Source organism: Hyaena hyaena, unplaced genomic scaffold, assembly GCF_003009895.1.
Source record: "Hyaena hyaena isolate Hyena2069 unplaced genomic scaffold, ASM300989v1 scaffold_2327, whole genome shotgun sequence".
NCBI classification, from domain to species: Eukaryota; Metazoa; Chordata; class Mammalia; order Carnivora; family Hyaenidae; genus Hyaena; species Hyaena hyaena.
In genome coordinates, this window is record NW_024082961.1 from 39,400 (window position 1) to 59,035 (window position 19,636).

General features: G+C 38.4%; 1 non-coding gene across 1 annotated transcript; it reads left to right on the forward strand.

The window, feature by feature from the left end:
* Positions 1 to 2,218: 2,218 nt before the first annotated feature.
* Positions 2,219 to 2,320, forward strand: LOC120227435. Its single transcript, XR_005527254.1, has one exon. It is a non-coding gene; the product is annotated as a U6 spliceosomal RNA (small nuclear RNA).
* Positions 2,321 to 19,636: the final 17,316 nt, after the last annotated feature.

The window sequence follows — 19,636 nt, forward strand, 5'->3', positions numbered from 1 at the left end:
CTCGGACCCTTCAGGCCAAGATACAAAATCTGTAGGCTTGGGTAAGACCTTCACTTGAGATTTGTTTACAGTTTTCCATATGAGCTTCTGTCACCCTACTTAGGTTCCATCAGCCATAAATTTTCCATTCGGAAATTCCTCCTGATTTCTGAACATAAAACCACTGCAAGGTATGGGCAGTTTGGGATTTCTTTTTCAATTTCTTCAAGACGAAGGAATATGCTGTACCACTTAGACTATAGCCATGTATTTGCAATCCATAGTTTCTGCCTTTGATGGCTGACAGCTCAGTGAAGGAAAATAGTATTTTGAAAGCTGTGGGAATTCAATCATCAACTATGCTCTCATGGGCTCTCTTCCAGGGAATTGGTGCTGATTAAAGGAAACGTTACTTTTGGAAGTGCACATTGTTATCCAGCTAAAGTAAAAACAAAACACAAAATAAAACAAAACGGAAAACAAAGACCACAGCACACCTTATTATGATACATCAGAGTTCCATGTTAGCAATCTTGCATTTCCCTATTTGTATACATTTGTCCTTTTCCATTCTCAAGAGTGAGATTGTGTGTGTGTGTGTGTGTGTGTGTGTGTGTGTGTACATGCACTTAGGAGTTTTTATGTGGGGAGTTACCAAATATAAAATCCAGATATAAGTGAATCATACATCCAGATGAAAATATCTCTACCTGCACAAAAGGTAGGAAGCTAAATCTTAGACTTTGTATCAAGGTGGGATAGAGAAGAATTATTGTAGATACAGGAACAGAAGTCATGGTCTAGGATCCACAAATTAGTTAGAAGTCAGAAAGAATAACACCAACAATTCAAGGTTTACTTTCTTTCATGGGTATTTGAGGAAACGGGGGAGAACCTAGAGGGTAAAATATGTTTTTAAAGGGAAGCTGCTTGGCTTTAAATCTGCAGGCAGGTGAAGCCAGTTTTACATGATATCAGAAAAATTAGCGCTCATACACAGGAGATAAAAGTCAGACTCATATCTTAAAAGCAGAGGTGGGCTAATGCCCCTCACTTGGTGAAAGAAGGCTAACACACATTGCCGCTGACATTCACTAGCTGATCAGATGGCTTATATGAAGCTTTTTCCCAAACAGCCAAGAGGAAGCAGGCATAGCCTCATAACCTCACCAGCCAAAGCCCAGATTAAGCTCCACAATGGTTCACTGACTGGATTCCCAATATTGCAATTGTGCTTGGAGGTCAGGACTCCTGAGCTGCCCCTGTGAGATCAGGTGCTATTATAGCAATCTCAAAGAATTGTGTGAAGATCAATACATAACCGACAGAAAGAGAAATTTGAGTGTAAATGGGGCATGAGGCGAGGAGGGAGAAAGAGGAGGGAGGTCTTAGTGAAGAGATACCTGAAAATCAAAATACAAACCAAAAGTGAAAAACAATCATGCTAAAAGCACAGTTAACAATTTAAATAAGGAGTTTTAAATTTCCAAAGATACCAATGAGAAGATATCATTCATAAAAACAACAAAGGATATTGACAAATAAGCAGAGAAAAACAAAAGGGATTGAGATTGGAAGGCCATACTTCCAATGTAGATGGGATACTTTAGTTCGGAGTTACAGGGAACAGATTAGAAGACACCAATATTGATGTAGCAGGCATTCAGTAGGAACAGAACATAAAGAATGGCAAAGAAGTGTGCTCGCTTACTGCTAGGAATTTACCCAAGGGATACAGAAATGCTGATGCATGGGAGCACATGAACCCCAATGTTCAAAGCAGCACTCTCCACAATAGCTAAAACATGGAAAGAGCCTAAGTGTCCATCAACGGAAGAATGGATCGAGAAGATGTGGTTTATCTATACCATGGAATACCACATGGCAATGAGAAACAATGAAATCTGGCCATGTGTAGCAACATGGATGGACCTTGAGGGTGTTATGCTGAGCGAAATAAGTCAGGCAGAGAAGGACAAATATCATATGTTTGCACGTATAGGAGGATTAGGAGGAACTTGACGGAGGAACAAGGGGGAGAAGAAGGGCAGAAATGGTGGGGGAAAGGGAGAGAGGCAAACCATGAGAGACTCTTGAATGCTGACAAAAACTGAGGACTGATGGATGTGGGGGGGGAGGGGGGATGGGCATGGAGGAGGGCACTTGTGGGGATGAGCACTGAGTGTTATGTGGAAACTAATTTGACAATAAACTACTTGTAAAAAAAAAAGAAGTGTGTTTGCTTAAGCAGCATATATACTAAAATTGGCACGATACAGATAAGATTAGCATGCCCCTACGCAAGGATGACACACAAATTCCTGAAGTGTTCCATATTAAAAAAGAAAAGAAAAGAATGGCAGAGAAGCAAGATTGAAATAAGGCTGGGAATTTTCCAAAGTATAAGACATAGTCCGCAGACTAATCCAATGAGCTGAATGCCAAATAGAAAACAAATTAAAAGAAACTTATAACCATACACATTTTAGTAAAACTATGGAACATAAAGGTTAAAAACAAAATATTAATTAGCAAATAAAAATAACATTAGCAGATAAAAAAGACAAATTGCATACATATGATTGCATACAAATTGCATACACAAATAGCAAGCTTCTCATCAACAACAATATGAGCCAGAAGATAGCAGAGTAGTATCTTCAAAATGTTGAGTGAACATGACCGGCAGTTTAGGGTTCTGTAGCCAGTTAAACTGTCATTCAAGAGTTAGGATGAAATAAGAAAAAAAAAAAATCAGACTAATGGGAGTTTATCACCCATAGACTTTCCTGAAAGAACTACTAACAGAGATACCTCAGCATAAAGAAAAGGCAAGAATGCAGGGGTCTGGTGCAAGAAAAAATAGTATGAAAAAAAGTAGTGAAATATACTTGTAAATTTAATTCAATACTTACTGTAAAATAATAATAATTTCTGCTCGGCACTTTTAGAAAAAAATTTTAAAAGGAGCATGTGGATGAAATGTTAAGAATTAAAACATGGGAGACCTTTTCTACTTGGGAGGAACAGAGTCGAATGAAATAATTTTGGCTTATTAGAAATACGTACAGTGAGGTCTATATATTAAAATTTTAGGTGTAACCAGTGAACATTTAAAATTCTTATCTCAGGGACGCCTGGGTGGCTTAGTCGGTTAAGCGTCCGGCTTTCGCTCAGGTCATGATCTCGCGGTTCGTGGGTTCGAGCCCAGCGTCGGGCTCTGTGCTGACTGCCAGCTCAGAGCCTGGAGCCTGCTTCAGATTCTGTGTCTCCCTCTCTCTCTGACCCTCCCCTGCTCACGCTATCTCTCTCTCTCTCCTAGAAATAAATAAAAATATATAAAAAAAGAAATATTTAAAATAAAAAAATTCTTATCTCAAATCTATAAACCAATAAAGCAGAAAAGCATATTTTGTTTATTCTTAATATAATTTATTGTCAAATTGGCTTCCATACAATACCAGTGCTCATCCCAATAAGTGTCCTCCTCAATGCCCATCACCCATTTCCCCCTCTCCCCTACTTCCCATTCTCCCTGTTTGTTCTCTGTATTTAAGAGTCTCCTATGGTCTGCCTCCCTCCCTCTCTGTTTGTAACTATTTTTTTCCCTTCCTTACCCCCATGATCTGTTAAGTTTCTCAGGATCCACGTATGAGTAAAAACATATGACATCTGTCCTCTCTGAGTGACTTATTTCAGCATAATACCTTCCAGTTCCATCCACATTGCTGCAAATGACATGATTTTATTCTTTCTCATTGCCAGGTAGTATTCCATTGTATATATAAACCACATTTTCTTTATCCATGCATCAGTTGATGGACATTTAGGCTCTTTCCATGATTTGGCTATTGTTGAAAGCACTGCTATAAACATTGGGGTACATGTGCCCCTATACATCAGGACTTGTGTATCCCTTGGGTAAATTCCTGATAGTGCTATTGCTGGGTCATAGGGTAGTTTTATTTTTAATTTTTTGAGGAACCTCCACACTGTTTTCCAGAGCAGCTGCACCAGATTGCATTCCCACCAACAGTGCAAGAGGGTTCTTATTTCTCCACATCCTTACCAGCATCTGTAGTTTCCTGATTGGTTCATTTTAGGCACCTTGACAGTGTGAGGTGGTATCTCAGTGTGGCTTTGATTTGTATTTTCCTGATGATGAGTGATATTGAGCATCTTTTCACGTGTTTGTTAACCATCTGGATTTCTTCTTTGGAAAAATGTCTATTCATGTCTTCTGCCCATTTCTTCACTGGATTATTTGTTTTTCAGGTGTTGAGTTTGATAAATTCTTTATAGATTTTAGATACTAATCTTTTATCTGATATGTCATTTGCAAATATCTTTTCCCATTCCATTGGTTGCCTCAGAAAAGCATATTTTAAAAGAAAAGGATAAAGAAAACTTTACTCAAGCAGGGACACTTGGGTAACTCAGTCAGTTGAGTGTCTGACTCTTGATTTTGGCTCAAGTCATGATCCCAGGGTCCTGGGATCAAGTCCTGTGTTGGGCTCTGCACTGAGCATGGAACCTGCTTGAGATTGTCTCTCCCTTCCTCTCTCTTTCTCTCTCTCTCCCCTCCCACTCACATTCTCTCTCTATTTCTCTCAAATTAAAAAAAATTTTAAAAAAGAAAACTTTACCTAAGCAGAGCAAAAAACTAGAAAAAACAAGTGTTAATACATTAACCAGAATAAGTGCTAAAAGAATAAGCCTGTTTATAACAAAGTTTTTCGGATTAGATTATTTAAAACTCAGCTATATGTTGCTTGCAAGAGTTATTTCTTACAGAAAAATGCACAGAAAAAAAACCCTTAAAAATAAAATAGGATGTATAGGCAAGATAACCAAATATAAATGAAAGAAGGCTGATGTAACAACATTAATATCAGACTAAATAGAATTTTAATGAGGAAGCATCAACAGATACATAGAATGACATTGCAATAAGAGTGATTGATTCAGTAATGTGAATGAAAATAGTTATTTTGCTGACAGTCTAGCCTACGCACCATGAGACAGACTTCATCTGGTCACATCGTTGGACCATCTTCAAGACATCATCTTCAAGGAGACCTCTGGTAGCTCTCAAATCTCTATCTTTGTCATGACACTTCATATGTTTTGAAACTTGGAGTCTGTATTTATTTTAGAAAGTAAAGATTCTTTCATGTCAGAGATTCTCATAAATATTTTAGTAATTAAATATTTAAGCAGGTTAGTCCAATAGGTTGACCAGTCTATGGTACAAAGACGTCAAATGGCTGAAATGCAGTCTTCCATGGTAAGGTCTGTCTCAAGCAAAGCAGCGCCTCATGGAAGAACAGCAGAAATAATTTGCTTGAAAAGGAATAGAGAAAATGATTCTTTTGATATCTCTTTTTATGATGATAATTCTTGACAGAATAGTCATTTTATCAGTAAATGAATTCCTAAAGGAGAAGGATATTGAATCTGTCTCTCTACATTTTTTTGTTTTTCATAGAATCTTCACACATAAAATGAAATTTGGATTAAAAAATAATAAACCGCAAAAAGATATCACAACAGAGCCATTTAATTTCTTTTTGCTAACACTTTATTTTTCTGTCTAAAACTCCAGAGTGAAGGTAAAATATAGCATTACTGCCAGGAACAGTAAAAACATTTTCCCCTTTATGCTACCACACTAAAATGTGATTTAGATGTAAATATAACTTCTATTTCCAAATATTAACTTCAGGATGCACTACAGACCAGTTATTCTCAGGAAGTATATATAACAGAGATATAGTTCAAGAATACTCTCATAACACTTCATCCTCAGCATCCCAATTGCTATAATACCCCCAATTCCATAATCCACAACAGAGAAAACACGAATGCCATAATATGTCCCAAGCAGATAGATCTGCCTTTGATTATCATCATCGACGGAGCTCACTCAAAACATGGGTTTCTCAAACAAATTGCTCCTGGGTTTAAGATGTATTGTACTTCAGCGTCTTTGTCAATCTTTGTCCTGTTCTCCATTTTCATTGATTCAATTTGACTGTCTTCATTTTTTTCCTGCTTTGACACTCACCACCGTCTGTCAACTAGTCTTTCACCTCTCTCTCTCCTGGGACTAACATCTGTGTATTGCAGATGGTCATACTTATAATGGACAAATGTGACCACCTTGCTTTAAAATTTAAGTGGTTTTTTTTTTTTACAAATAGTTTATTGTCAAATTAGTTTCCACATAACACCCAGTGCTCATCCCCACAAGTGCCCTCCTCCATGCCCTTCCTCCCTCCCCCCCACATCCATCAGTCCTCAGTTTTTGTCAGCATTCAAGAGTCTCTCATGGTTTGCCTCTCTCCCTTTCCTCCACCATTTCCTCCCTTCTTCTCCCCCTTGTAAAAAAAATTTTTTAAGTGTTTTTTTTAATTTCCATTCCCCACCTTATTCATCTTTAACACAATTCTTTGTTGTTGTGTTGTTGTTTATTTTGAGAGAGAGAGAGAGACAGAGAGAGCACGTGAGCAGGGGAGGGGTAGAGATAATGGAGGGAGAGAATCCCAAGCAGGCTCCATGCTCAGCACAGAGCCCACCACGGGACTCAATCCCAGGACCTTGGGATCATGACTTAAGCCAAAATCAAGAATTGGTCGCTCAACTGGTTGATCAAGCCAGGCACCCCTCACCACAATTTTTTTTTATGTTCATTTATTATTGAGACAGAAACACAGCATGAGTGGGGGAGGGACAGAGCGAGAGAGGGAGACACAGAATCCCAAGCAGGCTCCAGGCTCTAAGCTGTCAGCAGAGCCCGATGTGGGGCTCAAACCCATGAACCATGAGATCATGACCTGAGCTGAAGTTAGACACTCAACTGACTGAGCCATCCAGGCACCCCAACCCCTCACCACAGTTCTTTTTTTTTTTTTTTTAATTTTTTTTAATGTTTTTTATTTATTTCTAGGAGAGAGAGAGACAGTGTGAGCAGGGGAGGGTCAGAGAGAGAGGGAGTGACAGACTCCGAAACAGGCTCCCGGCTCTGAGCTGGCAGTCAGCACAGAGCCTGACGCGGGGCTCGAATCCAGGAACCGCGAGATCATGACCTAAGCGAAAGTCGGACGCTTAACCGACTAAGCCACCCAGGCGCCCCCCCCCACCCCCCCAATTCTTAAAGGTAGTTATATTTGATAGGTTTTGGTTTGGGGTTTGAAATGGGACTTAGAATGCAAGTCACCCAAATTCCCACAAACCTAAATAGAAAGCAGGATTTGAATTTATATCTACCTTCAGAACCTAGGTTCTTAATTATTATAATATAATCCCTCAATGTGCTTTGTTATATATCCTCTCTCTTACATCTAATGTCTATCCCTAGTCTTCAATCTCCTTGAAATGAGCAGCGAATAGCTCTGTAGATAACTACACTTTCCTGTCCCTTTTGAAATTCATTCAACCTTGCCCCCAAGCTCTTCCATTTTTTCTGTTTTCTGTATGTGTTTCTACATCCTTCATCTAAGTTCGTTCGTTCTTTCTTTCTTTCTTTCTTTCTTTCTTTCTTTCTTTCTTTCTTCTTTCTTTCTCTTCTCCTTCTACTCATGGGCTTACTAAACATGTAAATTTCAACTATTTTTGTAAACGTGTAGTTATGCAACCATCACCACAATTCAGTTTAGAACATTTACATCACCTCATAAAGATCCCTTGTGTGGAATTAGAGTCAATCCTCACTCCCACGGTAAGTCCCAAGCAACCATTAATCATCTTTCTCCCTTTGTGTATTTGCTTTTTCTGGAAATTTCTTATAAATATAATCCTATATATGAAGTATTCAACTGTCCTTATCTTAAATCCATTATCTTCAACATAGCCAGAGTTATATTTCTGAAACACTTATCTCATCATTATGTCTCCATGGTTATACTTTTTAAGTTTATTTATTTATTTTGAGTGGGGGAAGGGCAAAGAGAGAGGGAGAGAGAATCCCAGGCAGGCTCAGTGCTGTTAGTGCAGAGCCTGATGCAAGGCTCACTGTCACAAACCATGAGATTATGACTTGAACTGAAGCCAACAGTCAGAAGCTTAATCAGCTGAGCCACACAAGTGCCCCTTATTATACCTTTTAATGAATTTTCTTTGTCTAGATAGTCTAAAATCTGTTTTATATAAAACATAGGAGCCTTTTCATTATCTGACTTGAACTAACATGCTCATTGCATTTCCAATTACTCTATTATACTTCAGGCAAATTTGTGACATCATATCTTCTTCTTATTATCTTTCAGAATTCTCAAACATGTCTTCATCCAGGTAGCCTTCTCTGACTCAGTGTGGTATTAAGTACTTTTTATTTGGTACACAACTATTTTTAATTCTTACTTAGACAACACTGTATTTCAATTAATATTTAAATATGTCTTTCTTCTACATGTTGAACTTTTTGAGAGTAGGAGCCAGGACTTTTGCAAATCTTTACTTTTGATATTATAGCAAAGCCCCTGGTCCACAATAGGTACTAGATGAACATTAACTAAATGAATGAATAAAAATTTAAATTAATATATTGATGAGCTTGAGGTACAAGGAAAAGGGAATAAGTTGTTCCTGAGAATTGAATATCTGCATTTAAGTCAATGCCCTTGAACCTGAAACTTATAATAATTAATAGGGAGCAACACATGTGATAGGTTCAGAACTGCTATGTACTTTTCTGACTCTCTGACAAGTAATTTGGGTTTCATGATGTATAAATTGTGGTTAATATTTTCCTTTGACTTGGCTCTTGAAATTTTTCTAACAGAGCAGAATCAAACTACCGCCAAATTACAGTGAGGAGCTCTTCAAACCATTACTGAAATTGCCATTTAAAGACAACTGCTGCACAGAGTATTTGAAAGAATGTCAAAGACTATGTTTCTCAGTTACAGAAACTGGGCTTATCGCATTGAGAAACCATTGAGGGTATTCAGATTCTCTTCTTGTCACTTGTTGTTGTTATTTTTTTTTAATGTTTATTTATGTATTTTGAGAGAGAGAATTCCATGCTGGGCACAAACGAGGTGTTCAATCTCATGACCCTGGGATCATGACCTGAGCCAAAATCAAGAGTTGGATGCTCAACTGCCTGAGCCACCCATGTGCCCTTCTCCTTGTCACTTGTAGACAGAAGAATTATTTTCACATCAGCTGATTTATCCTGGCTACATGGACAGAACCAACACACTGAAGACCAAGTTCAATTCATTTCTCCTCAGGAGGAACATAAAAACTATTTGTTGTGATACTAAATTCAAAAGTATACTCCAATCAAAAATAGCTTCACTTTATCTTTTATGCATTTATATAACACCATAATATATATTCAGCAAAGACATATTACTGTTTCTGTCATATCCAAGGATATAAAACACATAGCTATTCCAGTGATGGTGTCTTTCTTTTTTTTTTCTGTAAGTTTGCATATGCATGTTTTCATGGACAGACTGCAAGTTAAAAATCTTATGTTCTGTCATTTTAGTGTCAAATGCACCCCATATCAAACATAGCAAGGCTTATCACATCATTATAAATTACTGATAAGGCTTCTTGTTACCCTTTTATTGTCAATGTCATAAATTACCACAAACTTAGTGGCTTATAAGAACATCCATTTCTTATCTCAGTTTCATGATAAGTCTAAACACAAGGTGGCTCAATCGTATCCATTGTGCAGAGCATCACAGGGTCTTAATCAAAATGCTGGCTGAGCTGGCCTCCTATCTAGAAGCTCTGGGGAAGACTCTGCTTCCACATATCATCAGGTTGTTGGAAGAATTCAGTTCCTTGTAATTGTAATTCATTTTTAAACAAACTAGAGCATGTTGAAACCCTGTTCTTCAAATCTCTGACTTCCTCTTCTGCTACCAGCCAGGGAAAAATCTTGTAAGGACTCATGTGATTAGATTAGGTCCACTTGGATAATCCAGGATAATCTTACAATATTACAGTCAAATAACTGATACTATTACTTAGATCTTCAAGGTCTCTTTCATTCTGTATTTGTAGGAGTAACACCAGGGTATCATGATTATGGGGGCTAAAATTCTTCTATTACTGACTCTTAAGTGGAAATAATGTAAGAAATTAATTGCACATGAAGTTATTTCATTATTTTAAAAAAGCATTGCCCCAGTAGCCTGTTGATACCAACAATAGAGCTAAATGAAGCTTATATTTACTGTGATTACTTCTGGGCACATGTCTTCACCTTCTAACCTCCAGCAAGACATCTGTAATCCAATAGAGAATGCAAATGAGGATATTGGGATTGGTATTGACATTTTACATGTACTTGTTAAGGATATCATCAATAACCTCTGTTGAATCATTGAGTTTTACAAGTGATTATTCCCCCTTGCTAATGACTCCATGCAATAATTTTTGTAAGTGAGTTTTGAAAAGCTTTGCCTTTGCACTGGTAGCAAAATAGAGTGAGAGCTCTAAAATTTTCTCTCCATCTAAGAATATTTGAATTTATACATATCATCCACAACAGACAGTTTGTATGCTTTGCTTAAGTAAAAGTGACAAAGCCTGCAGAATTTGATTGCAAGATGAAACAGAAAATAATCATTACAACCTGGGTATAACCTAGATTGCACTTTAACATCCTAAAGATCTCTTCATATATACCACATTAAAAACCAAAGTAAATGAAATCTATACAAGTTCTAGTTTTATTTTTCTTCAAAGAAGTATTCCCACCTCCACCTTATATATTCTCTCGCACAATCAATAGCACTTGAAAATTAGATGAAGTTTATCTCGTTTGCTGAAATCCAGAAATGTTGACTCATTATTTAATATATATGAAGTATATGTCCAGCATTCTTACGGTTGATGAGTGTTTCCAATATAATATTTTCAATACCTTTTGCTGTACTAAATAAGAGGAAAATTCCAACTCAGAGAGTGGAAGAATTTGGACTGAAGCCAAAACCTGACTCCTTCTGACTCAGTTTTGCCTCTAGGTTTGGGGGTTAGAAGATCTGCAGGATTTGGACATTAGGAGGCAATAGAAGATGAATCTTAAAGAACAGATAAGCAGTAGAGATGAAAGCCACTCTGAGGGCAAGAGGTTTGGCCTAAGTGGATTTTGGAAAAATGGAACCAAGTCATCTCTTATGAGTGTAGCAGCCATAATACAAGAGGTCAGGTGACAGGATGAGGAGGGAATGAAGGACATGGGAAAGTGTCTTGTTCTGTGTTTTTCTTCTCTAATAAGGATCATCTGAAAATGTTTGTTGCTGGAGAACAAGCAACAGAGGAAGACGGAGCAAAGTCAGAGAAGAGATAGAAGAGAATAAAATCAGGAAACTTCAGTGAAGAAATTTTCCTTAGAAAAAAGAAAGACTACTTGTCATTTCTTTGTTTTTTCAAATGTTTTATTTATTTTTGAGAGAGAGAGAGAGAGTGAGGAGGGGAAGGTTAGTGAGAGAGAGGGAGACACAGAATCCGAAGACAGGCTCCAGGCCCCGAGCTGAAAACACAGAGCCCGACGCGGGGCTCGAACCCACTAACCATGAAATCATGACCTGAGCTGAAGTCAGACACTTAACCGACTGAGCCACCCAAGCACCCCTGCTTGTCATTTCAAAGCAGAAGAGGGTTCATTTGATAGTTTGCACTGCATAAACTTTGCCATTTAGGTGAAGCTAGGAAGCAAGAGAATCTATGGAAACTGAGTCTTTCACACTTCAGAGATGCCAATCAGGGATGACAACACCCATATAGATGTAGAAGATTAATTAGTGTATTAGTTACAAGTTCAGGTCCTATATTCAGACTAAATATAAATCCTGGTTCTACCATTTCAGCTATTGACATAAATTTCACGTAACATAAAATCAGCCCATTTGAAGTATGCAGTTCCATGTTTTTCATGTATTTACAGAGCTATGTGCAACCATCAGCACAACCTAATTTGAACATTTATGGCATCTCAGAAAAGAACCCATTAATAGTCATTAGCCTTTCCCTCCTCTTCTCCCACGTCTAGGTCCCAGCCCCAGGCAACCACTAATCTACTTTCAGTTGTTACAGATTTGTCTATTCATGGCTCTTTACATGAAAGAAGTCATGTAATAGATAGTCTTTTATGGAGGCTTCTTTTACATACTGGAGTAGATTCAAAGTTTACCATCGTGTAGCATGTATCGGAACGTCATTTCTTTTTCTGTATCATATTCCATTTTATGGATGGACTATATTTGGTTTATCCATTCACCAGTTGATAGACTTTTAAATTATTTCCAATTTTGGTTTTTATAAATAATGCTGCTATGAACATTCGCTGTAATTTTTGTATGGACAGGTTTCATTTTTCTTGGTGTATACTTAGGAATGAATTGTAGAGTCATAGGGTAATTATAGGTTTTCCAAAAAGGTTTATCTTTTACTCCCTGTTTTATTTTATTTTTTAATGTTTATTACTTTTGAGAGAGACAGAGACAGAGAGACAGAGTGTGAGCAGGGGAAGGGCAGAGAGAGAAGGAGACACAGACTCCAAAGCAGGCTCCAGGCTCCGAGCTGTCAGCACAGAGCCCAGTGAGGAGCTGGAACTCACAGACCGTGAGATCATGACCTGAACTGAAGTCAGACACTTAACTGACCGAGCCACCCAGGTGCCCCTGTAGCTCTTATATGTTATTTAACACCACTGAGATTCAGACTCCTGATCTTAAACTGGATGCAGTAATTGTATCTATTTCCTAGGATTTGAGGGAGGATTAGATTATATAAGTAATATAAAACTTGGCACATAAAAAGTGAGTAGGAGAATACTTTTATTTTTACAACATGACTGGGTACAGTAACAACAAAAAGTTTTCTGCTGTCTGTGGTGTGTGTGTGTGTGCGCATGTGTGAAAGAGAAAGAGAGAGAAATTAAGACTATAATTTGCTAGAAGACAGTTTCAGTGTGACATACATGAGTGTGACATTACCATGGTCCTTGCACACATTTTCTAGTTATGTCCCTGTTGGATCCTTGTAAGAATTTTTAAAATTTCTCTTTAGAATTTCTTACTGGTCCAAATATCTTCCACTTTTGAATTAGCCGTTATTGCCTCACCTATTCACTCTCATCTTTGTCTATCCATCTAAAACTAACTCTTTACCATCATAAACCATCCAGTCACCCTCTGAGCCCCTCGTAACCATCCACTTCTAGCCAGGAAACTTTCATCTCAATTTTCATCATGGCAATGACACTCTCTCCCTCCGCTTTACTTTTTTCTGAACATTGGCGTATCCAAGTCTATACTAAGATTTAGCAAACAATCCACTTTCCTGTCCTTAGCTATCCCAGACCACTCCCAGTAAGTAGATATGGGAAAGAGAATAATGCCTCAACGTTCAACACGACTAAGAGGGAAATAAAAGTAAAAACAAAACAAATAAAGCAGTCATATTAAAGACCTAAAAGTAGATTAAAATGACTGAGTTATTTACCTAATTGCCTTCCATATTCTTAATATAAAGTATTTCACATGGGGTATTCTTTGAATAAGAGCCTGAATCATTGTAGAGCTAATATGTCTGCCTGGAGATTATTATATTTTGATTTATGGCATTTCCTGAATTACGCTGCTTTTGTGTTTTAGCTTTTCAGGGTATTTGTACCACTTTGGAATTCTATTCAAACTCCTTAATCGCGTGCAAAATGCCTTTGTGGTCTTGCCCCCTGTGTACCTTCCGTCTACGTAGTACAGACACACATGCTGCACTTCTGCTGAAACAGAGAACTGCCAACTCCCGCTGAGCCCCGTGCCATGTTCTCTTCCTCTCTGAATCTTATCACATGCTGCAACCTCTCCCAGGAACACTCTTCTCGGGGCTTAAACATTGTCTTGACAGGGGCACTCTGAGTAAGGAGAAAATGAACTCTTGTAGCACATTAATTCAGATTCAGATTCAGGAAGGACATTAGAAATAAGAGATAGATCAAGTACAAAGTAATTACATAAGGACATGTCATACCGGTTATGGCAAGGTATTCTTATTAGCATGTTCACTTTTTCTTTCTCTTTTTCTTCTTCCTTTTTTTTTTTTTATCTTGGCCTGTTTAGCCAATGTCCCAGGTGTTCTCCTTTTCTCTAGTGACTTACTCAATGTCCTTCCTCCATCTCTCTGTCACTGTTTCCTCCCTGCTACACACAGGCATTGAAGTGATTGCTGCCGCACTCAAATTCTTTCTGTTGGCTCCCAGGAGGAACATAAACCCCTTGGTGTGACCATTCCACTCTTCATGATCTGGTTCCTGGGTCAACCCCCAGACTCATTTTTCACCATGTTTTATGTGCACACAGAATTTTAGTGAACCCAACTTGTTCTCTCCTGACTCGTGACTTTGTGCCTTTCTACATTCTTCTTTCTGGAATTGTGCCGTGTGGTATTCTAAGCACTAGAGACTTGCAGTAACTAAAGTCCCTGTTCTTTTGCTACCTGAATCAGTTCCAAATCTCACCCCATCTGCCCATCTTGTGTCGCTATATTGTAGCATTTACTGCCTTTTTTTTTTTTACTCTATATTGTTTGTCTTCTCTACATGAGACTTCGTTGAGTATGAGGATTTTATGTCTTTTATAGTTGTGGATTCAGGACTTTATGTAGAGAGTCTGAGACATAACAAACAGTCAACAAACGAATGCTAAGCCACAGTGAATTCGGACTGAGGATTCCACAAATCCCAGCATCAATACTGACTCAATCTAACTTGGGCTAATGCTTGACTAGATTAGCTAAGTAGGTATCCAAGCCATACAGGACCCCTAGAATGAGGTTAACAAGGCCCTGCGGGTATCAGCAGAGGGAGTCATGCAGTGAGATAGTCAGCACTGCTAATTAGGATGTATGCAGTGTTTACTCCATCTTCTTATCATGTTCACTTCTGTGAGCATATTTCCTTGCAGAATGGAGGGGGTGGGATTAGACAGTCCCTTGGGTCTCTTTCATCTTTACTACCCTGTTGATGAAATGAAATGGAAAAAAAAATCATTACATTGTTTTTGAAACTGTAAATGCAACTACCGTAGTGAAAAGGGGAACTGTATGCTCGGGACAGGTGCAGAAACACTGAGAAAATCCATCCATTTTTTTAAATTAAATTGTTTTTAATGTTTATTTGTTTTTGAGAGAGAGAGTGTGTGAGAGGAAGAGCAAGCAAGCATGGGAAGGAAAGCAGCAGAGAGAGAGAGGGACACACAGAATCTAAAGCAGGCTCCAGGCTCTGAACCATCCACTCAGACCCTGATGCAAGACTCAAACCCATGGACCATGAGATCATGACCCGAAGTCAGTCACTCAACCAACTGAGCCACCTGGGCACCCCAATCTATCCATTTTTGATGTCAATTTGATGGAGATGTTCAAACACATCTCCTCTTTACTGTTTAGTATTCAATGCCCACTATGGGCATGAAATCATGACTTTTTTGACTCTAGAGTTCAAAGCCACTTCTGTTTTAAGTTATTCTTAGATAAAAATAAGGTAAAGAACTTGCAAACTTTTGAAAAAGCAGTGCATTATTAACTCTTTGCATGAATTAACTCTGGAGATTTTTTTATTACTTGATAAAAGTTTATTCAATATATTCTTTTTTTACGTTTTTTAATGTTTTTTATTTATTTTTGAGAGTCAGAGAGAGACAGCATGAGCAGGGGAGGGTCAGAGAGAGAGAGAGATACAGAATCCAAAGACAGGCTCCAGGATCTGAGCTAGCTGTCAACACAGAGACTCACGCGGGCCTCAAACCCAGAAACTGAGATCTTGACCTGATCCAAAGTCTGCCGCTTAACCGACTGAGCCACCCAGGCGTCCCTTTTCTTAATGATTTCTTACCCTGACATTTGTTCTCCCCACCCACACATGCTCACTGTAATTAAGGGGGGGTGGGCAAGTGGCTTTAAAGCCATGGGAATTTAGAGGAGCTAAGGAAAATAGAGTGCATTGAACTAAACCTCCAGTCACAAAAACTCCCCATACCTTTACCACTGTCAATCTGGTTAGCTCAGAAGTTAGGAGATTATGACCATATAACATATGAATTCATTTTTGTTCAACAATTCTAACTACCATGAAGGCTTTCTTTGTGGGGTATCACAGTATGGCTTTCTGTACCCTTTGTTTATTGGTCTTAGGATTGCTCCCTTTTTATCCCAGATCCTCCCCCATGGGATTAGACATGATGCATTCAATTTTCTTTTCGAATATTTGAAAAGAGTAACTTGTCACACTCTTTTCTTCATTTTTCCTCCTTTATTTCAGTAAAAATCAATTGAATGCACAAATGTTTTATGGAGACTCCTCCCTGTCTTGGCTAAAAGATGGGTGGGATGACATAACCCAAGACAACCTCTATAATATATATTGACAATAACTTATTAAAGGACATGGTAGTCATTATAATACATGCTCAAGGGGATGAGCCTTTGGAGTTTGGCAGCTTCAAGCAGCAGTCAGGAGGGGACTAGTCCATCCATTTGGGATGGGTTATTTGCTTATCAACATTTAACAACTATTTTAACTGAGCAGAGGCATATTCCTATCAAGTGAACTGGATAACCTCACAACACTTTTATGCCTAACTAGTTGGAAAATAACCTGAATACTATGGACATCGCAAGATTTTTTACCCTAGAGATGGTTATTTAAACAGATCAAACAAACTAGTGCAGTTTGGAAAACAGTATGGAGATTCCTCAAAAAATTAAAAATAGAACTATGCTACAACCCAACAATTTCACTACTAGGTATTTGTCCAGAGGATACAAAAATGCTGATTTGAAGGGGCACATGCACCCAATGTTTATTGTACCACTATCCACAATGCCCAAATTTTGGCAAGAACCCAAATGGCCATCGACTAAAGAATGGATAAAGAAGGGGGTGCCTGGGTGGCTCAGTTGGTTAAGCGTCCGACTTCATCTCAGGTCATGATCTCATGGCTGGAGGGTTTGAGCCCCGCATCAGGCTCTGTACTGACAGCTAGCTCAGAGCCTGGAGCCTGTTTCAGATTCTGTATCTCCTTCTCTCTCTGACCCTCCCCTGCTCACACTGTTTCTCTCTCTCTCTTTCTCAGAAATAAATTAAACATTAAAAAAATTGGATAAAGAAAATGCTATATATACAATGGAATATTACTCGGTGATGATAAAAATGAAATCTTGCCACTTGCAACAACATAGGTGGAACTAGAGGGTATTATGCTTAGTGAAATAAGTCAGAGAAAGACATTTTATATGATTTCACTCATATGTGGAATTTGAGAAACACAACAGATGAACATAGGGGAAGGGAGGGAAAAAATAAGATCAAAACAGAAGAGGCAAACCGTAAGAAACTGCTAAATACAGAGAACAAACTGAGGGTTGCTAGAGGGAATGTGGAGGAGGGATAGGCTAAATGGGTGATGGACATTAAGGAGGACACTTTTTGAGATGAACACTGGGTGTTGCATTTAAGTGATGGATCACTGGGTTCTACTCCTGAAACCAATAATACACGGTATGTTAATTAACTTGAATTAAAAAATAAAATCCAAATTAAAAAAACAGATCATTACTGTGAGAATATCCAAGACAACATAAAGTAATATGTAAAACCAATAGAGTTGACTAGTTTGAGAATATCCAAGGTGATGCGAGATTCAAAAGAAATAAGAGCAAAAGGTAGATTGGAATATAAGAAAAAGAGGTGGTATGTGTGAATATTAGAGATGGTTATTCATGCATATGTGCTGTATTTCACACATTCATGTACCATAGCATGTGTCAAGGAAGATATTTTTAAAGATCTAGGTGAAAGAAAAAGAAAGAGAGAGAGGAAGGAAGGAAGGAAGAAAATAAGAAATGAGTTAGGGGTGCTTCAGTGGGTCAGTTGGTTAAGTGTCTGGTTTTAGCTCAGGTCATGATCTCACAGTTCATGGATTTGAGCCCCGTATCCAGCTCTGTTCTGACAGCTGAGTCTGGAGCCTGCTTCAGATTCTGTGTCTCCTTCTCTCTCTGCCCCTCCCCGGCTTGCACTCTTACTTCTCTTTCTCTCAAAAATAAACATTAAAAAAATTAAAAATGAGTTATTCAAAAGGGAGGAAAAAAGCATTTCTCCTTATCAAACTGTTATTTTAGATTCAGTTAAATTGATGATTCATAAAGGTGAGACAGAAAGTGCATACATGGCAGGGATATCAGAGAGGAAAGGAACCGTTGCTTATTGAGTATGTGTATGTGCCAAGTATGATGTCAAGGGCTCTGCATATGCTGTCATTGCTATAATATTAACTATTATGGTAATTACCCTTTATCAGACATGGCAAATGGAAATCTGGGGGAAAAAAAAAACAAAGACCTAAAAGCTAGCTATAAAGAATCCCCACCCGGGGCGCCTGGGTGGCTTAGTCGGTTAAGCGTCTGACTTTCGCTTGGGTCATGATCTCGGCGTTCGTGGGTTCGAGCCCCGCGTCCGGCTCTGTGCTGACTGCCAGCTCAGAGCCTGGAGCCTGTTTCAGTCTGTGACTCCCTCTCTCTCTGACCCTCCCCTGCTCACGCTGTCTCTCTCTCTCTCCTAGAAATAAATAAAACATTAAAAAAAAATTAAAAAAAAAAAAAGAATCCCCACCCAATATTTCCCTTTGAAAGTTCAACTCAGACAGGATTATATCTTATGCTGTAAATGTTTTCAGGTCATACTGTATTCCTTGTGGCACTTAACATAATTTTATTCATTAAATACATGTATAGATTTTGCTAGAAGCTAGTTGCCCCTACTAGACTATTAACTGTTTTTAGGTAAACACTAAAAAAGTTTTATTTTTTTATTGTTAAATTCTTAGGACATAGCACAATATTGAAGCATATTTTGGTGCCTAATAATAAGCTATTGAATAAAGTAATAAATCCATTAATTGATAGTTTTGCTAAGTTGGCTGTGTCTTCATTACACACACACACACACACACACACACACACACACACCATAAACTACAATATTTGATCTAAGTAGATTGAATTGAAATACTGTTATTTCTAAATGTAGCAGAATGCCCTGAGTCCCAAATGGAAATTCAAATTTGACTATCTGTGCATATCTTTTGAACTTGATTTATTTTATTTTCTCCTTATTTCTACTTTATTTTTAATGAGGTGATATGCAGATTGCTAACGGATTCTATCTAGGAGAGAGAGGAGAGAAGTCATGCATATGACTTCTAGGAGAACAGGTGAAGGAAGGAGTAGGAAAATCACAGTACACTGTAGTAGATTTGGAATCAGATAGAGCTGGGTTTCAGTGATAGCTCTCATACTGGACTTTTCTTAATTCCTCAGAGACTCAAGATCCTTACCAGTGAAATGGTCAGAATATCAAGCCTATAGCATTGCATAAAGAATTATCAATAAGAGGGGGCAAGATGGCGGAGAAGTAAGGAGCTCCGTACTTGCACTCGCGCCCATACATCACACAGAAAAGATCTGAAGCCATTGGAAACCTTACAAAACCTGAGAGATTGGGAGAAAAAAGACGCAGAATCCACTGAGAGAGACTTCTAACGTGAGTGTGAACCGGGGAAGATAAAATCGGGCCGGGATCGGAGACTCCAGGGTGGGAGGCGATCCCCCTCTACCCTCTACGGGGAGTGAG